We start from the raw sequence: 13,078 nt of genomic DNA, 5'->3' as shown, positions 1-13,078 counted from the left end.
GCAAATTGAAGGTAAATTGATGAAAATAGTAAATTATATCGGAATGTTAGTATATATCAGAATTTCGAGTAGGGTAAATTAGACAAAAATTAAGTAAATTAGGTGTTACCATTGTAAAAATTTAATAAGTTGTTTAATAAATAAATTAATTAATTTGAAAACTTTTAATCAAAAAAAAAATAAATAAGTGCAATAAATAAATATTTACATAAGTGCAGTGCAAAAAATTTATAGGAAATTTCAATTTACTTTACCTCAATTTACTAGAACACGCACACGGCATTAAAATACATTATTTGATATATTATTTATTATTGTAACTTAATGTATTTTAATTTTTTCAAAAATTGCTGAATTGCATAAAATATAAGTCATTAGTAAAATTAAGTGCATAAATTTTTTATTACGTACTATTCGTTTACAATAAAAACTATTTTTTGCAGTTGCAACCCTAATTGCGGTTTAATTCGTAGCGAAGTCTGTTGAAGGCGAAAAGTAAATTTTTGCTCGTTTTCGGGCGAAGTCGGCGAAGAAATTAAGTAAAGAGTCAGTCAGTCGTCATAATTTTTTTTGCTCCTTCGAATATTTGGAAAAGACGATGATATTGGGTGAAATTTTTATTAAAATAAAATAACTAGTGTTTTTTTTGATAGTATTTCTTTTGAGTAATTGATAATTTTTAATAAAAAGTATATTAAACTAAGAAATTGAAGCCATGAAATCGAGGATGCATTAAAACAAAACGATAAAATAAAAGTGAAACAATAACTAATGTAAAAATTTCAACAATAAATAATGAATTATGTTAAATCTTAATAGTTTGTTTAATTATGAAAAAGTGTAAAAGAAAAAACAAAACCAGCGATTTATTAAATATTTAAGAAATATATCCTTGCCTATAGTTTCGTCTGGTAAGAAATCGATTGCAGTGAAATTGCTAAAATACTAAAAAAGTGCAACTGCTAAACATACAAAATATATATTTGTGTATATAATAATTGCATTAATTGTGGCAATAATTTTAAATAAATAAATTAACAAAATATAATGGATTTCAATTAAATATATAACTTGTCAAATTTTTCGTCCTAATGCATCATTAAGGGCTGGGGCCGTTTGAAGCGTTTTGTACAATATTGTCTCCGGTAGGTACATACAAAATATTCTACTCCTGTACTCATTGTTTTTTTACGTATTTCACCTCTTTTCATTTCATGTCATTTATTCCATTTGGATTTTGTTGCATTTCGCAATTTAGTTCTCTTCACCATAACAAATTTATTCTCACCACTTGCTCAATGCAATAAAATTCTCTTCCTGTTCGATTCCTGTAGGAAAGGACACTGCCACCACCGCATATAGACACTTCTATACATGCATTTACATATAGCAAACAACAACAAATATTACTAACTTCTTCCTATTCAAGCAGGAACTTTATAGAACAAAAAAGAACATTTTCACCATTAATGTATCCCTGCGTTTCGTTTAAAAAATTTGTGTTAGTCCTGCGGTTTTAACTCTTTAAAAACGACACCACTATAAGTCGTATTTTAGCATATTGAATATTAAATATTGCACAAATTTATATTTAAAATCGTTTATTTCGATAATCCAAATCAAGTTTCTTTTTAAATTTAAATCTGGAAATAAATTAGCAGAGGCAAGTAAAAAAAATCCGTGTAAAACTGTGTTCCATATTTTGGTCGTCATAGTTATTTAAAAACTTTAGTTCGGAAGTTACATTTAACAAATAAAATAATATTCACAATATACATTTGTATTCTGTTAAAATCCGCAAAAAAATATTACCATTGAGTTTTTATATTAACCTGCCCACGCTTTAACAAGCTTTGAAATTGATACGTTTTCGGGATTTCATTGAAGAGCAGAGCCTAAAGTTGAAAAAGAAAATTTATATTTACTCTTGAAGACGTTCGTTAAGTGGTATTTGTAATTTTTAATAAAATAATTTTAAATTTACATTGTGATTATCTATCTCTTAATATAAATCAAAACCTATCTAAACTTATCTAGTTTACTCATTAAATCGTTTGCAATATATACCGGATTATATATATAAATAATAAATTTCTTATTGCAAGATCTAATTATAAGAGGGGAAGGGTCGTTCTATTTACTAGTCTTTACAATCTATAATGTATAACATACATACATGTATGTTAAAGGTACTAGGCTACTTTTCCGAAACTTTCTCCATCAAATTTCAAATAAGCTGTGTTGAGATATATTCCACGATCTGCTGAGGGCGTTCGTAAATACATTAACTTTGATAAGCTGTAACATTTTGTTTGTAGCAGATTATTTTTTTTAATAGGCTACTATTATTAACTACCAGAAAGTAGTGCGACTTAAATAGATCTACTGTGCACTAGCTAAAAGTTAAAATAATGTGCTCATTTTAATATTAATCAATAGGAGTTGAAAAATATAAAAACTAGATTTTTGATTGGGTCTATGACATATATTTTCATTATTCTATTGAGTTAATCAATATCCTTAAAGTTCCTTTTCAATTTACTTTGTTTTATGGCCTATAGACTACTACAGACTTCAAAATGCATATAAAAAAGTGTATATGTTATGTTTATAGAGCAAAAAACTCCACTTCAAAGATCATAAGTAGTAAACATAATAATGGACAGATCAGTATGACGAATTGACCAAGTCATCTTACCCGATCTCCGTCACTCTCTTTCTTTTTCGATTTGCCTGTTGTCTGCTTGTTTCAAAATGGAAATCATTCATTTTATATTCGAGCTAACCAACTTCAATTTGACACATAGACTTTTAAACAATATTTTTGAAACATATGTTGAAATTCTTGAAATCTGTTGATTATATTCTAATTATAAAAAATTGTAGTTTATATTGAAATTGCTGTCTCGGTTGACTATATAGCATAACGTTTATAGTTATATATTTTCAAATGTTTTTACAAAAGAGTATACATCCAATTGACCACATGATTTGAATTAATTATATCGTATAACTATATTAAACAAAAAAATACTATATAAAAATATAATATGTAATAATAAAATTGAAATCTTTTGTTTCTTGATATTATTGATATTATCAGCGGTATTCGTTAAGTCAATAAATTTTTAATATAACTAATTATGATTTATCTAGAATCGTTTAGGATAGAATTTTGTCATTTGTTATTTGGATATTCGTTAATTTGGACATTCATTATTTTGGACATTTATTATTTTGGACATTTATTATTTTGGACATTCATTATTTGGGACATTCGTTATTTTGAACATTAGTTATTTTGGACAATAGTTATTTTGGATATTAGTTATTTTGGACATCAGTTAAATTGGACATTCGTTAAATTGGACAGCTGTTAAACTGAATAGTTTTTCATTGTTCACACAGGGTAATCGTTAAATTGGATATTCATTATATTATATATTCGCTAAATCGAACATTCGTTAAGTTGAGCAATAATTAAATTGGACATTCGTTAAATTGAATATTCAATTAAGAGGACCTTAGTTAAATCAAATAGTTTCCGTATTAATATAGCGGGAAAATATGACTTTATTCGGCGAAACGTGGTTATGAATTCTTGAAGCTTTTTACGGATGTAATTAAAACCAAGTATAACCTTCTTTAGAACGTGGAGTTGTAAATTTTTAAATGATTCTTATCAGTATGACTATATACAAATTTATTTTAATACTTTTGATATTAATGTTTATTTAAAAAAATATCAAAAATTGATTATCAAAGATGGAACGTTTTATTGTTGATATGATAAAATAGTGTAGTACATATTTTCAATTCTCTTCAGGGTACTTCGAGATCTATGCATATAAAATTATTTTTATGATTTTAATATCATTAATTGTTAATGATAAAGGTACACTTTTGTCAAGTTTCAATGTGCAGATACTTTAATTTCTTAGCTATTATTATTATGTTGAGACTAGTTGAGGCAGTGCACTTGAGCACTTTTACTCTCTATTAACTGCAAGGTTTCTACATAACCCCTCTCTACGTCTTGGTGGGATTATTGTTTATCAGTTCTTATTTACTTACTTATGTCACCAACTATCTGAATTTGAAAAAAATTCATTTATTCATGTTATTCATTTATTGATAACACAACATTAATAACTGCTATAGGATTTTATCATTATTAGATACGTAAATAGAAACTGTGCGTATGACGTGCACCATTATCAGAAATGTTTTTAGATATGTGGCTAGAAAGAAAAGTGAACCACTCAGACGAAATAGTTTTGGACGGCATTTCTGGCGTTTCTGATATTTCTGTGCTGCTTGTTACGTGCCATTGACATTAATCACGTTTAAAGATAATCGCCGGCTCAGCATTTATTTATATTTGAAAAAATACTATTTACTTTACCATATTTACTATATCTCGAAAAGTTTTGCATCTCATCGTAGCAGTTCGATTTAGTCTGTGTAGGTAGTACTTATCAATGAAGTACATACATATATACATATATTTTTCCAATTTCGTTTTATAACTGATAGTCACTGATAGTTGAACTAGAAGAATTATATTTTTTTTTGTTGTCCATAGACGTGATATACTTTAAAATAAAAGTTATTATTTCAAAGCCATTTTTAATGAAAAGAAAAATTATGTTTTGGTTTTTCTTCTTATTTTAAATGTGTGTTAAATAACTCTTTTTTTCATATTTTGTTGTATATTTTGTAATTTTTCTGCCTCATAAATTTTTCATTTAATTTATTATTTTAGTTAGTTTCTTTTTCTTCTTGTCGAGCGAATATATCTTCTGTTTTGACGGTCGTTTTTTGAGTCAAATTACACTTTTAATTGAAAATGGAAAACCTGTCGCTATTATGAATATTAACAATTTGTGTGGCTTTCCTCATACAAATTACGGAGACCAATTTCAGCTAAAGTATGTGATAAGTTAATTTGACATAGTAAAATAAAATAGACTATAAATATTGCCATTATTTATATGACAGTTAACCCAAAAAAAAAAAGAAAAATTTCGTTTATGATGATTTAGTAGTTATAATGTTATTAAATTAAACTTTAAATGGTCTAATATACACATAGAAATTATATCAAACGTAATACATTCGGGGTTCAAAGTAACCGAAAATATTCAGATCGTTCAATCAATTTTTTATAGTCAAATTTAGAGATAACTATCATTTCCTCTTAAATTTTCTTTTATGATCACTATAGGGTCGAAACGTCTTTTTTCAATTGGTGATTTAAACTTTGGAGACAAAAAAAAGTCATGTGATTATGATAACATACTTCTTCAATCACATAACTCCTATAATTTTTGGATAATTTTTACTCATATATATATATGTGTTCCATTTTCACTAGACACGCCAGATGTTCTAGTTGTTGGTAGTATCCATGTAAACATTTTTAAATTCAGAATCCGATATGAAGAAATTAAGCTATATTGATGTAGAGTGGATCAGCAAAGTTCGGAAATTGCGATGTTGAATTTATTCAGTAACGTGGATCTTAAAGCAAGCACAGAAAATTTTGACAGGAAATTGCAGAATGGAGCTGGAAAAGGATAAGTTGAAAGATATAAGCTAGCAATGTTAATTCGAACCAGGGTCCATGTAAAAGAGTAGAGACTTAAATCAATGGGGCTCGAATTTGTGTGTGCGTTGGCGTAAGAAGACAGATGGGTCATGTTGTAATGTTATCTAGTATTCTCTAGTTAGTGTCTAGCATATTTCAATGTAATCAATCATCAACATACAATTGTCATCCTAAAAAACAGTAGCCATGACGTGTTACCTATCTCTCTGGTGTCATTGTAGTATTTGTCTTCTGATCTTTTTCAGCTTTTGCACTCTAATGTTATGTTTGTTTTATTTGTTCGTATGGCATTGTTTAGGTCTTTAAGCTTTTGCGTTTTGGTCAAGGTCAGTAAACGCGGCACTCGATTCATGGAGCGTGTTGTGATGTCTAAATCTTTGCGCAATATTTTCCAATTGTACACTTTTTATTGCTGCTATGTTATATACTCATACGATTTTGAGCACTCCAACAAATGTTTAAAGTACATACGTTTATCTGCAGAATGTCGTTTATCTTAAAAACTGGGAGATTAGTTTTCAGACATGTAACATACATATAAATAACGTTAAGTCGATTCGTTTTACCCAGTTGAGGGGAAAATGTGTACAGATACCCATGTTTTATAGGAGCTCCGATGTCTTCTTTACTGCTTTCCAAACATCTCAGCAACTTAATGTGCTCATGTCACATAATGTGTGTGAAGCAGATAAAAAGATAAAATAACATTTTTGTCGTAATATCAAATGTTTTAATTTAATTTGAAATAATACTCTCAGTACTGAATGGCCGTAATTTTCAGTTTGAGTGAAATATGAGTTTTGGAATCTAACCGTTTATAATAAACCTGAGCCAACTCGTTTGCTTAGTATTGCTTAGTAGACTCACTTAGTAGACAGAAAAAATGCATTTTGGTGCATAAGGTGAAATTTTCGTTTTTTGTAATTAGATGCAGATGTCTTCCAACTTTCCTTATCGATGTAAAGATTAAATTAATAAATGTACTCAACATTTTTAAATGTTTTTAAATTTTATGATTTCATGGTACATCTAGGGTTAACGTTTCAAACACTAATAAATTAAAATGCTTATCTGTTATTGCTTTCTATATGGGTATTTCGTATGTAAGTGCAGTTGAAGCTGAAACTATTTTAGTATGGAATTAGATTAATTCTGTTTTACATATTTTTACATATTACATATGTATGGCACATGTCTCGTAACATTTATTTTATCAAAGTCGACGGCCCCTTATTTGTTTATATATTTTTTTATTGTTGTACATTTTTTAAAAATGTTAGAAAATATTTATTTTGAAGATAAAAATAGTTATTCAATTTATTTTCAATTAATTTATAAATACAGATAGTAGATTAGGGAAAGTACACTGGTCAAAAAGTGAGCTTATCAACATATAAATAGTTTTGAAACTCTTATAAGTGTTATTTTTATTATTAATTTGTTTATTTATATAATAAATAATAACAATAATGTAATAGTTACTTATATGACATATATTATTATTACAGAGTTTTCGAAAAGTTGTTTATTTACTCTTGGAACTTGAGCATTAAAAGTTGAGCATTAATCATCGTTTCCAATTTGACAAGCCTGAGTTCTAAGCCTAGTAATTGCAATTCAAACAAATAATGTAGTAATTAAAAAATTCGTATATTTCGTAAGACCACTGATGATGAGTACTTAGCAATACTCGAAACAGCGTTGTATGGTCAGCTTAATTTCAATAAATTAACCTAAATTTCTGTTGTTGTCTGTTCATTTCTATTCGAATCCTTCCAACTATTAAATAGTTTTTTTTTTAATCATAAAATGCGTCATTTTTAATAAAAAAAATTAACATTAATAAATTCTTTTTTAAATGATCTAATTAATTGAATTTTTTCCTTACCATACAGCTGTTTTGAGTATTGCCAAATATCCATCATCAGTGGTCTTGGAATTATTTCTGATATTTTATTATTTTTTGAGGTTCTAAAAAATTTATAAATTAATTTTATTTTCATTTAATTTATTAGTATTAAATATAAAGTTAACTGAAGCTAGAATTTTAGTTTTGCTCTTATAAACTTTTCAAATACTTAATAATATATAAGATTTTTATAAGCAAAGTAAATTTTAAACCTTTACTTTTATTAAATCAGTGTAGACTGACTTGATTGCAAAAGCTCCGTCCAAATTAACTAATAGGTCACGTCAGGATTATGATCCGAAATTAAAATGCTATTTACATATTATTGTATATCAAGTAATGTTCCAAAAAATTTGAAAATATAACTCAAATTAATTTATATTTTACAATTACTAGTAGAATGAGATTCGTTCTGTTCCCTATGTTGATTGTATCAAGTATAAAATATATAAAAAAAAAGGTGTGAATATTTAACTATAGTGTCAGTTGGTTTAGAGCGAAGTTATTGAACTCACTAAAGTTAAAAATGTTTATTATTCAGTTAATAGTAAAGTCAGTTTTCAAAAAAATTGAAGACAGTCTTATTGGGGAATCATGAAAATAAATTACTTCTTACTAATACACCCAATACTCTTGAAAAGTATTTTATAAAAAGAATATTGTAAATATTTTCGTTCTTTCCTACATAAACTTATATATTTAATATGATTAAAATGCATATGTACCATATATAGTTGATAAACTCACAAAATGTTAATTTGTTAATATTTAAATGTTAAATGGCTCTAAATGTTAAATGTAAACTGCTATTAGATTGTAAATATAAAGCGAGTAAACAAATGTTTAAATATAATAAGAGGCATTTAATTCATTTAGCTATTTAAAGACTTCCTAATCTTGATAAGGTAAATTGTGCTTCTCCAGTAATATATGTGTATATATACCAGACATCTGTATGGTTACAAATTTTTTTACTTTCGTTTATTTGGCAAAATTTAGTTTTATTATGTCTTAAGAATTTTTAAGATAAATAAATTAAAATGTCTTAAAAAAAGCACAGTATACAGCCTATACATTACAATATATAGGGTTACACATCTTATGGTTCTAAAAGTATACCAGAATATAGCATACTTGGAATGAGATTTTGATCAAATTTTATCAGTTAGTTGTTCAATCTGGCCATTAAGTGTGAAATACAACATTTTTTAAATATAGATTATATTACAAGACTATATCCTTTTCATGTAGTACAATTTCAATAGTTCAATATATACAATTTGCAACGATTTGTTGGCATATAACTGACAATAGCGTGACTATAATTTAATGGATGTTCGATGTTCACAACGTCAATAGCTTAGAGATTGTCACACGTCCTATTATCAGACGTAAAAATACATGTTCATAAAATTTCTCACTCAACTCAACTCGTATTGTATATCCTGTAGAAACCACACATCTACCACATCCATAACTTTAATTTTGAAAAAAAGAAAAAAACTTCGTTATTTCAATACCACATTTTCACGACAAATGTCGCACCATATCGCGATTTTTTGTGAACATAATGGTCTTTTGACAACTACTTATACCCATAACCCTTTCACTGCCCCAGATGCGACAGTTTTGTTTGTTAACAAATCCACCAAGCGCAAAATGTGCCTCATTATTGAAGAAAATTTGATTGGTAAAATCGTCTTCATTTTTACATTCAGTAGTTATTAAATGATCCATATTGTTGAGTGTAAAACCTAAAGCTAAACATAGAATGCCTTGGATAACGGTTTTGTTTGGCATATGTTAGAGAAATAGTGTCATTTAATTGGAATTATTTAGTGGATGACCTTACACCTATATATTATTGTTATGGCTATAATTATTATTATTAGAAGTGAGAGTGGTACACTGTGGCCCTTGCGATCTATTCTGCTGAAGTCTTGCGCTATTTGAAACTCAGTCACAGTCTATTGACGAATCTCACTAATCAGTTAGTCGTATATATTATGTATATATTTATTTTTTGGTGACTGTTTCTAAGGAGAAAATATTAAATTTGATCATTAGATTGTACGTGACGTCAATCTAATATTTAAAAATCAGTCACAGTCTATTGCCGATTTCTTACTAATCAGTTGATCATATATATTATGTATATATTTTTATTTTGTGACTGTTTCTTAAGAGAAAATATTAAATCTGACGAGACGTCTGGCAATACTGATGAAGTCAGTATAGTTAAACGAATATAATATAAGTTCTTGACGCAATGGGTTGTTTATTGAATATAATATTGGTGTTTGAATTCTTATTTAAGGTCATATTATTTGAATTTCGTAGATCGATAATTCATTTACGCAAATTGTGCTTGGTTGTGATTTTTTAAAAAAGATGTGTTTATTAGGCATATCTTTTGGATGACATTTTATTTATTTGTTTGAAAACATTTTGAATGATCGCTGTGTACTTGCATCGATCGATCTTCAGTTGTGTTTATCATTTGTAGACGTATTTGATAATATCTGGGGACGTATCCGTTTTCATCTGGGAACGAAGAAAGAAATTTTAAATGTATTCGTTTAAACATTTCCTGGGATCTCACTATTCAGGTGAATTAGAACCGACTTTACTCAATACTGATCTAAGTCATGTTTGCATGATCTACTTCATTAGCTTAATTTATACTTAACATATTTCAGTTTTGGAACTTAAGCCATGACTATACCAGGGTACTAAGAAAATAAATAATGATATATATATTTCGCTTTTCTATTCGCAATAGATTTTGCGTCATAGAATAAAAATAGTTTTTAAAATATAACGATAAATATTATATTTTACATATACGTTTCGCTAATATTTATCCATTATGTTTGGCAAAAAAAAATTTAAGTGTATGTTATTTTGTACAATATATCGTTTATAATGCCTATTAAAACAATTCATATCTTTTAGCTATATTATATTTTAATTTTTCTTATGAAACCTATGTTATTTCCTCTGTCTCTGTGAAATTTAAGTGTTCTTGTGTTTGCCTCTTAATTTCTGGATACTCACTCACATTACTGACTAATTTCATTGAGTCATTCCCTTTCTTATTGTGTAAAACGTTGTTTAATCAGTTCATATCATACGATTAACAAGTCATATGATTTCGAGAAACCAGTAGTTAGTATATGTGTTCTTTACTACCAATTGAGGACAGTCTTCATTCTTAGTTCCTATGAATTTTGCACCTCATCCTGCAGTGCAGTGGAAGTGGGTAAATTGTTTTACCCACTGCAGTATTCTCTTTGGCTGACTAAAATTTCGACAGAGCTTTTAATTAATTTAGTCAGTGTTTTAAAATATTTCAAAATGTTATGTGGTTTAAAAATTTATTTTATCTCTTTTCTACACCACAATTATAACTTTTGATAAAATAATAAACTTTTTTAATTTATGTACTTAGAAGAAACAACAATTGCATTGATAAACTTATGGGAGACATCTAGTCACACAGTAAATATTTACTCACTCATCGGCTAATTCCCTCAAAATCAATATAAATCGAGAAAATAATACTAAAATATGTGGGTATGTGGAGAGATAAGGTTTTTTATTGTTTAAAAATGTTTAATTATTTTACTTAATAGAATTTTGATATTGGCAGTGAAATATTTTTTATAAATCTATACTAAATGTTATGGCGTTCTATAGATGAAAAAAATGTATCGAATTAATTTAATACGGCATAAATAGAAAAAACTGCTGTTTCTACAAAATTAATTAAATTTTATTATTAGTGACATTTAGTTATAAATGCAAACTTACTGATAACAAGTCCATGGCTTTTAATTATTATAGAATTATTATTTATTTTCTTATTACTATGCATTTGCCATATTGAGGTACTCAGAGACAAAATATTTTTCAATTTTCTATAATAATCACGATCAATTATTAACCTTTTACTTAACTTTTTCGAAACCTTTCTTAACATGTTTCAGATATTTTTTTGGAGACAGAAATGACTATATATTTTACGATACTTATTACCATATATACTATTTGCATATTATTAGTCCTGATTTAAGGAAACTAAAACCTACGTCTATACAGATATCATGTTCATTAATACCCATTATGTAGTTCATATTGAGTTAAAAAGTAACCATTACGGTAGCATAGTACTGTGTTAGTTCGCGAGCGAAATTTCTTAACAGTTACCATTTAAATATATTTCTGTGCTTTATTTTACGAATTTTTTGTTGGCTTTTTTCTTGCTGAATATTTGATTAGTGATTAAACATACAAATAGTTTTCAATATTATTCATTCAAGAAATTCCATTTATGATTTCATGATATTTACTAAGAAAGGTAAAGGTTGAAACCCATTGACTAAGTTTTTATTCTTGAATTGCTAAAATTACGCTCACTAATTTTGAAATGCATATTTTCACAGTTGATGAGAACAGTTTGTATGTGAATTTATAATACTTAATATATTGATAAAAATTAGTTCTTTTTATCATTTTATCTTTTTTTACAAACAGCTAAATGTTCTTATATCAGAGTCCATTGATACTCTTTATTTCGAAGGTATTTTCATTTGTCATTAGGATTATTAACCTACTTATATCTTCATATACTTAATACATAACATTCCACAAAGACATGTCGAGTATATATATATATATATATATATAACATTGTGATCAAATAAAACTTGAAATTGTGAATTGAAATTGAGTTTTTTGACGAAGTCCACATAAACCATGGCATGGTGCCAAAACCAAGAATTGTCTACTCAATAATTCTGGTTTTGTTTTGCAAATAGTGTCACGTAAACATTGGATAACGCTTAAATAGTATTCTCTTTAGACTGGTATTAGTCTTTAGTTTAGACTGGTAGAAGGAATTCATAATACACCATACAATGATAATCAAAGAAAACTGTTAACATCAGCTTCTTTTCTGAACAACTTTGTTGTGGTCTGCAAGGTTTTGACTCATCTTTTGTGCGATATTCGATTAATTGGTCGGTTGTTTTCGAATAGTATGTATAAATCTAAGTTTTATCCCCAAAATAAGCAGTTAGCGTATTTTAGCTTATCGTGATGGTCAGTTATATATATATTATACTATCAAATGTATTGTAACAGTATCACAGCTAGGTCTCTAACTGTTAATTTGTTAATTCTTGAGCATCAATTTTTTAATTTTCTTGGCTTTTTTTTTGTCAGTTAATATTGATAATTGTTTATAAAGATTTCTGTCTATAACGCTTTGTATGCTTTTGAAATAATAATTTTAATCATTTATAAAAATTTTTTTTTGTGACATAGTCTGGGCGAGGGAGGTCTTTCAATGTTTCTACACCAGATATTTCACTATGCAAATTTTCCGATCTACAAAATTAGACATTGTAGAAATTGCCAAATTTATTTTTTTGTGGTTCACTAACCATTTGCGTAACTATATAGATTTGCGGATATAGATTTAGGTCACTGACAGTACTACCTACGAAATTGAATTGAAGGGCTCGCTAATTTCAACTTATTTTTTGTTTAAGGTA

The 13,078-nt window shown here is 27.3% G+C and overlaps 1 protein-coding gene across 3 annotated transcripts in view; it reads left to right on the top strand.

Annotated features, from left to right (window-relative positions):
* Window positions 1–837: 837 nt before the first annotated feature.
* Window positions 838–13,078, top strand: part of LOC119689046 (cytoplasmic protein NCK1) — a 29,815-nt gene continuing 17,574 nt past the window's right edge. For 2 of the 3 annotated variants that reach the window (XM_038103787.1, XM_038103784.1), the window contains exon 1: window positions 838–1,145. The gene's annotated coding sequence lies outside the window, so the exon portion shown is untranslated. The remainder of the gene's footprint in view (window positions 1,146–13,078) is intronic. The other variant, XM_038103786.1, reaches the window with a different exon arrangement.

The sequence above is a fragment of the Teleopsis dalmanni genome, chromosome X (genome assembly GCF_002237135.1).
Source record: "Teleopsis dalmanni isolate 2A chromosome X, ASM223713v2, whole genome shotgun sequence".
Lineage (NCBI taxonomy): Eukaryota > Metazoa > Arthropoda > Insecta > Diptera > Diopsidae > Teleopsis > Teleopsis dalmanni.
This window is presented reverse-complemented; position numbering and strand designations above follow the sequence as displayed.